This window comes from Pinus tabuliformis, chromosome 1_1 (genome assembly GCF_031772625.1).
Source record: "Pinus tabuliformis cultivar Carrire ecotype Pingquan chromosome 1_1, CPIR1, whole genome shotgun sequence".
Taxonomy (NCBI): Eukaryota; Viridiplantae; Streptophyta; class Pinopsida; order Pinales; family Pinaceae; genus Pinus; species Pinus tabuliformis.
Window position 1 is genome coordinate 480,555,419 of NC_142297.1, and position 8,370 is coordinate 480,563,788.

The following is an 8,370-nucleotide window of genomic DNA, read 5'->3' on the forward strand; positions in this document are numbered from 1 at the left end:
ACTTCCTCTGGTTTAACCAGAGCTTCCTCTTTGACCGATCTCTTTTAATTTCCATGCCCAAAATATAGTTTGCAGCACCAAGATCTTTCATGTCGAATTTGGAGGACAATTGGGTCTTCAAATCCTGGATAATTTCTTTGTCATTTCCAACCAGCAACATATCATCCACATACAACACCAGATAAATAATACGGTCACCAATTAATTTTAAAATACACACAATGATCTACTTTGCTTTTGGTGAAGCCAAGTCCCCGTATAAATGTATCAAATTTCTGATACCACATCCTTGTTGACTGTTTTAACCCATACAAAGACTTCTTTAACTTGCATACCAGTTCTTTCTTACCCTTCACCGCAAAGCCTTCAGGTTGCTTCATGTAGATTTCCTCTTCCAAATCCCCGTGAAGAAATGTTGTCTTCACATCAATCTGTTCTACCTCAAAATCAAAAGCAGCAGCAACAGATAAAAGTAATCTAATAGAAGTTACCTTGGCAACAGGAGGAAAAAGATCACCAAAATCAATTCCCGACACCTGGGAATAACCTTTTGCTACCAATCGAGCTTTGTATTTCTCCACCTTTCCTTCTGCATTTGTCTTCTTCTTGAACACCCATTTGCTGCCAATGGGTTTCCTTCCAGCCAACAACTCCACCAGATCCAAAGCCTCATTTTTGTGCAAAGATGCCATTTCAACGACCATGGCCTCTTTCCAGAGTTTTCCATCCTCTGAATCCATTGCTTCCTTCACAGTTCTGGGATCATTATCAGTAACAAACAAAGCAAAATTTGAACTGAAAGCAGATGGACTATACCTTTCTGGTTGCCTTCTTTCTCGAACTGATCTTCTCACAGCCGAAGTTTGTGGCTCTTCAACTTCTGATTCCTCCTCTGCTGCAGAGTCTGATTCTTCCTCCTTTGGCTCAAACTCTATCTTCTCAAGTTCCTTTGGTTGGACTTCATGTTGAATAACATCTTTTACCTCTCTAAACAACACATCTCGGCTGTACAAAACCTTCCATGTGACTGGGTTCCAAAGATTATAACCCTTTAAACCATCCTTATACCCAATAAAGATGCACTTTTCAGATTTACTATCCAACTTGGTTCGTTTCTCCTTTGGAACATGTACATATGCATCACATCCAAATACCCTTAGATGTGAAAGAGAGGGTTTCTTACCAGTCCATACTTCTTGTGGATTCTTATCCTCCAATGCTGATGAAGGTGATCTGTTGATCAGGTAACATGCAGTATCCACTGCCTCTGCCCAGAATTCCTATCCTAACCCAGCACCACTGAGCATGCTTCTTGCCCTTTCCATCAACGTCTTGTTCATTCTTTCTACGACTCCATTTTGCTGAGGTGTATATGGAGTAGTCTTATGCCGTGCTATACCACACTTCTTACAAAATTCTTCAAATTCCTTGCTGCAAAATTCTCCACTATTATCTGTCCTCAGCACCTTTATCTTCTTCTCTGTCTGATTTTCCACTAGAGCCTTAAATTCTTTAAACCTGTCAAAGACTTCAGATTTCTTCTTAAGAAAATATATCCATGTATTCCTTGAGAAGTCATCTATGAATGATACATAGTACACAGACTTACCCAGTGATGGAACCTTCATAGGTCCAAACACATCACTGTGCACAAGCTCTAATATCTGTTTCGTCCTCTTACCACCAGAGGGGAAACTCACCCGATTCTGCTTCCCATATACACAATTTTCACAGAAATCAAAATCCAGAGAGCTATTATTCATACCTTCTACCATACCTTTACCATGAAGTATTCGAAGGCCCTTCTCTCCAATATATCCAAGCCTTTGATGCCACAACATGGTCTTCTCTCCAAAGACCACTAGATTCTCTACTCCATTTTCAGGAACCATAGAACTATTGCACTCATCAACAACAGTGCTACCTTGCAGCTTGTACAGAGTTCCAATCCGAACTCCCCGCATTAATATCAGTGCTCCTCGAACCATCTTGCAGGTATCTTTCTCGAACACTGTCTTTACACCTGCATCATCCAACTTGCTTACAGAAATCAGATTTCTGGCCAATGAAGGAATATGTAGAACACCCGGAAGTGTTCTAACCCTTCCACCTTGCAACTTCAACTTTACTTTTCCCTGACCAATGATTCTAGCCTTCCTATCATCTCCTAAGAAGACATCACCACCATCGTATTTCTCATACTTGCAGAACCACTCTCTATGGGGAGTGAAGTGAAAGGATGCACCTGAGTTAATCAACCATGCCTCATGATCTACATGTGTACTTGAAGAAGCCAAGTACACATCCCCACCTTCATCTGAGGTGGCTTTCGCCTCTGCAGAAGGAGCATCATCAGATCCATTTTCTTTATCAGGAGCTTTAGATTTACAATCCCTTCTGAAGTACCCTTCCTTTCTGCATTTCCAGCACACCACCTTTGTAGGTTTTCCTGGAGATTTAGATCTCCCTCTAGATTTAAATCTCCCACTCGATGACTTATTTTTGTTTTTGTTCTGGGACTGTCCTCGTACAGACAAGGCATCACCATTTTGGTTGTCCATATTTTTCTGTCTCATCTCCTCCGTCAGCAAGGCTAAGACTATTTCATCAAACTGCAAAGCAGTTGCATTGCTACCTATTGCAATAACCAGACTATCCCACGAATCTGGTAGAGAACACAACAGACTGATGCACTTATCTTCATCTGAAATTTTGATATCAACAGATAATAACTGACTTACCACAATATTAAACGCATTCAGATGCTCTGTCACCGAGTCTCCATCTTTCATCCTCAGGTTATACAGCTTTTTCCACAGGAACAATTTATTCACCACAGACTTAGATTGGTACGAAGTCCCTAACTTGACCCACAAAGCATTTGCCGTAGCTTCCCCTGATACATTCAGCAATACTGAATCTGAGACACACAATCATATTGTGCTCTTTGCCTTCCGATCCAACTTCTTCCATTCTTCATCAGTCACTCCCGATGGTTTAGTACCCGGATCTACCGCGATCCACTAATCTTTATCCACCAACAGATCCTCCATCTTGAGTTTCCACAACTCAAAATTCTGACCATTGAACTTCTCAATCTCTATCTTTCCACTGCTCGCCATCTTCTTTCACCACCAGAATCGATCTCACAGATCTCCCACTGAACAGGGTCTACCACAGGCCCGAGCGAAACCCCTCAGCAACAAAGGCGTCCCCTTGAAGCCAAAACAGCTTTGATACCAAATGTAGGTTTTAACCCTGTACAGAAATTACCTGCATACGAATTCTTAAACAAAGAAAATAAACAATGCGAGAGCATAACCCATAAAACACATATGCACAGAGATTTTTCCCTGGATCCCAAAACCGGGACTACCAGCTTGATTTTTCATTATGTTCCTTTCAATGTTACAATAGATATTTATACATGCCGAAGCATCCAATACCATGGACCGAAAACCATCGCATCCAATACCATGGACCGAAAACCATCGCGTCCAAAAAACATGTGCGAAAACCATGCACAAAACCATAGATGGGTCCGCCCAACCTAACATATGGTCCAAAACCAAAATTTTCCGGGGCGCTGCCCCGGACCCCATAAAGTGGGGTTACGAGTGCCCTTCAAACCCCCTATTAACTACGTGGAAAGAATATAACACAACCCAACAATTGCAAGTGATATGTTTGACAAAATCCCTTAGCAAAACATTGTCCCATCCTCTAGTTCACCTTTATAAACTTCACAAAAACTTCTCATTTCAAGTATAAAATTTTCATCAAAGTTGTTGGTGGATTATTGTATCTCTGCAAATATAAATAAATGGCCCATACTTGAAGATGCAGACGAAACATAGCTACCAGTACCACTCTTGTGGGAACTTGGGGAAACTTTGCTGGTCATAGTTTCTGAATTCCCACCATGCAAAGAAAGAGACAACCGGTTGGAGGGGAGTTCTTTTACTTCGATTTTGGGTGGATATATATGCAATACCCTATTGCTAGTAGTCTTAGTGTAGCAAAAGCTCCAACAATTGATCCAATAATAGGTCCCATCTTCCCATTTTTCCTTTTGGAGTTCATAGGACTATTGCCATGAACAGGATAGGGCTCATCCAGAATTCTAGCAAGACTGCTTATCTTCATTATTTCCAACCCATTTAGTATAGCATTAACACTGGTATTATCATATAGAGGACTTGTCAACCCAACTTGGATTTGGACTAGCTTCGCCCCAACTAAAGTGTTGGCAACAAAGTCTCGATAGAAAGACACATCCAACCCCCTTGCCTTGCTAGACATATCAAAGTCCACTAATGCAGATTGGCCATTGATATAGGCACTACAAATCAAAAAATATATAGCTCAGCTACCAATATCACAGAAATGCATCCGAACAAAATATGTGAGAATAGAGTCCACACTAAAAGTCCAAGAAATGTTGAAATTTTGGGTTTACAGTACTGAATGCAATCATAACCATTTACTGTGCTGTTGCATAGACCATGTTAGGAGAAATAACATCATTGACAAGAGAATTGTATTTGATAAACCCGAGATTAATAGAAGCACTCTTAGCAGTAGTTTTTATCTTCAAATACTTCTGAACAATCTCCCAAACTATTCACAAAGTATCATTCCTAGAATCAATCTTAGTTCCTCCCAGATTAATCGTATAGACTGTCTCCAAAGCTATGCCATAGAGTGCATAGCCATCCACAAGAGGCTGAATAGACAGATCCCTCATTGGTTTCAACCCATTAGGGGCCAAGACAACCTCAATGGCATTGACAATTGCGAGAGACCATTTCCTTTGCCAGCATTCTTCCATCTTGCAGTAACATGGCAGCCCTAGAACTAGGTGTGGAGATCCATGAAGAAATAATTATAAATGGGTTTCTATATGATGTGGTTATAGAAAATTCCCTCAAAGACATGTATGAAAAATGTGGAAGTATATGGAAGGCACGTGATTTGTTTAACAAAATGTATCAACAAAATGTTGTCTCACAAACAACCATGCTTGTAGGATATGCATAGAATCGACTCATTGATGAAGCCCTAAAGTTCTTTAAGGAAATGCCTCAACGGAATGTGGTCTCATGGAATGCCATGATTGCAAGATTTACACAGAATGGGCAATGTAAGGAAGCCCTAAAGCTATTTTTTGAAGTGAAATTGATGGGCATAAGAGCTAATTCAAAAACATTTGTTAGTCTTCTTCGAGCTTGTGCTAGCTTGGAGCAGGGTATGGAAATCCATTAATAAATAATTCAAATTGGATTTAAATTTCGATGTTGTGGTGATGATTGCACTTATTGATATGTATGATAGGCAAGTCATGGTAATTATTTTGAAAAATGCATCATAGAGACCTCATGTCATGAAATGCAATGATTATAGATTATACACAAAATGGACTTGTTCAGGGAGCCCTGGAACTCTTTAAGGAACTGCCTGATTTGAATGTAGTCTCATGGAATGCATTGATAATAGGATTTCCATAGAATGGGCATGGTGCAGAAGCCTTGGAGCTTTTTCAACAAATGCAATTGGTAGGTATGAAGCCAGACTTAAAGATATTTTCCATTATTCTTCCAGTATGTGTCAATTTATAAGCTTTAGAATAGGGTACGGAGATCCATGATAAAATAAGTAGAAATTGATTCATGTTTGATGTCACGGGGGTGCATTCCTTGATAGAAATGTATTCAAAATGTGGGTACATTCATAAGTAAGTTGAATTATTTGAGAAAATGCCTCAACGAATTATATTCTCATGGAATGCAATGATTGTAGGATACACAATGCATGACTAGGGAAAGGAGGCACTAAAACTCTTTGAAAAAATGAATCATTATGGGATGAACCTGAATCATGTGACCTTAGTGTTTTATCTGCATGAAGCCATGTAAATTTAGTTGATGAAGGCAATAAATATTTTTACTGCATGAGAGAACATTATCAAATCACACCTGTAATGGAGCACTATATATATATGTATGTTTGTCCAATCAACATGCACTTAGCATCGATAGAAAATCTTCCATATCATCTTTGGAAAGATTGGGAATGGCATGAAGGACCTTCCAAATGAAGAGGAATGGAGCCCAACCAAAAGGGAAATCCTCACATGTGTTTCCTTAGCTTTCACTGCACCAAAGGCTAGACTCGCCTAAGGGATCACTACAACAACCTCCACTGGCAACATCTGAATGCAAAGCACCCTCAACTTATCCTGCGGGAAGGGACCAATCTACTTTCACTCTTCTAGGAAGAGGCTGGCAATGGATTCAACAAGCTTGAGGATTTTATCGGAGAGAGGAGGATTCAACCCATATGGGATCACAATGTGATGACAATTTCAGTTTTTTGGATTTGGTTTCTATAGAAAAATAGTTTGGAGTGTTAGATTGGGCTCAAAATGGAATGCACAAAAGTGATCTTTGGTATTTATCTGCGGCTTCATGTCTCGAAGTGAGAATGGGATAGTTTTTATAGTATAAATCAAACTCTAATATGTACTAGAATGGTACTCTCATGCTTTTAAAGATGAATATATCGAAAAGGGGAAAGCTGCTTCAGGAAGATTGATATTGCCATGACAACAAGAATATGTCTCCGATTTTTTGAATGATAACAGTTCCTAGCTCTGGAAAATCCTGTAGAGCTACCTTATTTTTCTACAGAGCTCTGGAAGTTTAGTTATTTGGAACTAAACACGGTCTCTGTAAGTTGGCCAATAGAACTGAGACTCTCTCAAAGTCGATCACGTGAAATGAACTTTGGATCAATCTGCATACAAAAAACACACCCATATCATTCTTGGACCGAACTCCATCACCAATTTCCGAGGCCAAAAATCGTGCTCCTCTACACAGGGTTCATTGTAATTGCTTGTTCCGATGGTAGTTTGACTCAGATGGTAGTTTAGAAAAAAGGTGAACAATGTTTACCTGCAACCATGATGCGGAGAAGAGAGATACCTGAAGCTAGTAGACAGAGATATCTGGCTAGCTAGGTCCAGATGCTAAAGTACAGTATGAACAAATCCCCTCAATATCCTCCACCAGAATCACTTCTTGTCCATGAAGATTTGATGGTGGTATTCGATATTGCATCTGCCCCAATGGACTGAAGATTTGATTGTAGCATTCGATATTGGGTCTGCCGCCATCAATGCACTGAAGATTCAATGGTGGCTTTCCATATTGGGTCTACTAGTAGTAAAACCATAATTCACAATTCTCTCAGATGTCATTTTTGGGCATTATGAAAAGTTTGTTGGGATGTCATTTTCCCGCAGGCATTATGAAAAGTTTGTTGGGATGTCATTTTCCTGCACTGTGAAAAGTTTGTGGTTGGGAGGGGTATTGTAAAACAAAATTAATGTTTAAATTTTTAAAAGTGTTAAATTTTCCAATGTTCAGAAAATAGATATAATATTTTATTTGCACTTTTACATATTTTAGTTGTATTTGAGAAAATGGTGAAATTAGTATATCACTCCCAGTGCTCATGATGTCATATCCCAAAGTTGTGACCTCCAAGAAATTTTTATACTTTTTCCTTGCTAACCCAAGCCCCCCTCTCTGGCATGCAATCTAGAACCTCAAATAGTTTCCCATGATTGCACATTATTTTCACCATGGAGGAGTTCAAAATAGTAGGAGCTAGCTATAATGCACACATTGAACATGTGCAGAGGTGATTACCTCACATCATAGGAGAAGAAACATCTTAAAAAGGAGTGCACACACAAATTAGATACATTAAGGAGCTACTCAAGCACAACGAAAGCTAATGGGGAATGAAAACACCAAAAATGTTTCTGAGTCCATAGTAGTGTAGTGTCTTCTAATGAGTCCCTAGTAGTGTAGTGTCCTCTACTTTGCAGAACATCCCAGAAACCATGCTCCATCTTTTATTAACCTCCACACATATCAACTTACATATAAGGAACTCTCCATTAACAATCCTTGCTCTAGACCAAGAGCAAACTTTACTTAAAACTAAAATATTAAAGCAATGTAATGTTCACCCTACTATCGCTACCACATCCAGTGTTTTATTTTCTGCATTAAAACCAAATATTTGTCAAGCATAATGGGAGCATCCCGATAGCTCGTTTTCTTGTGATCTCCAAGCATTCATTTGTACTGGATTCAAAGTCCATAGTCATGTAGTACCTTCTACTTTGCGGGGCATACCTGGATTATAACCCTCTGACTATTTAAAGACATAAAGATTTTAGTGCAATACTAGGAGGGAACTGTGAAAATCAAGCATATTCCAATGGTTTCCTTGGCTCACATCATGATATTTGGTCTGTAAAACTCCCTGGATGTCACCATGGCCTTGTAGCAAACC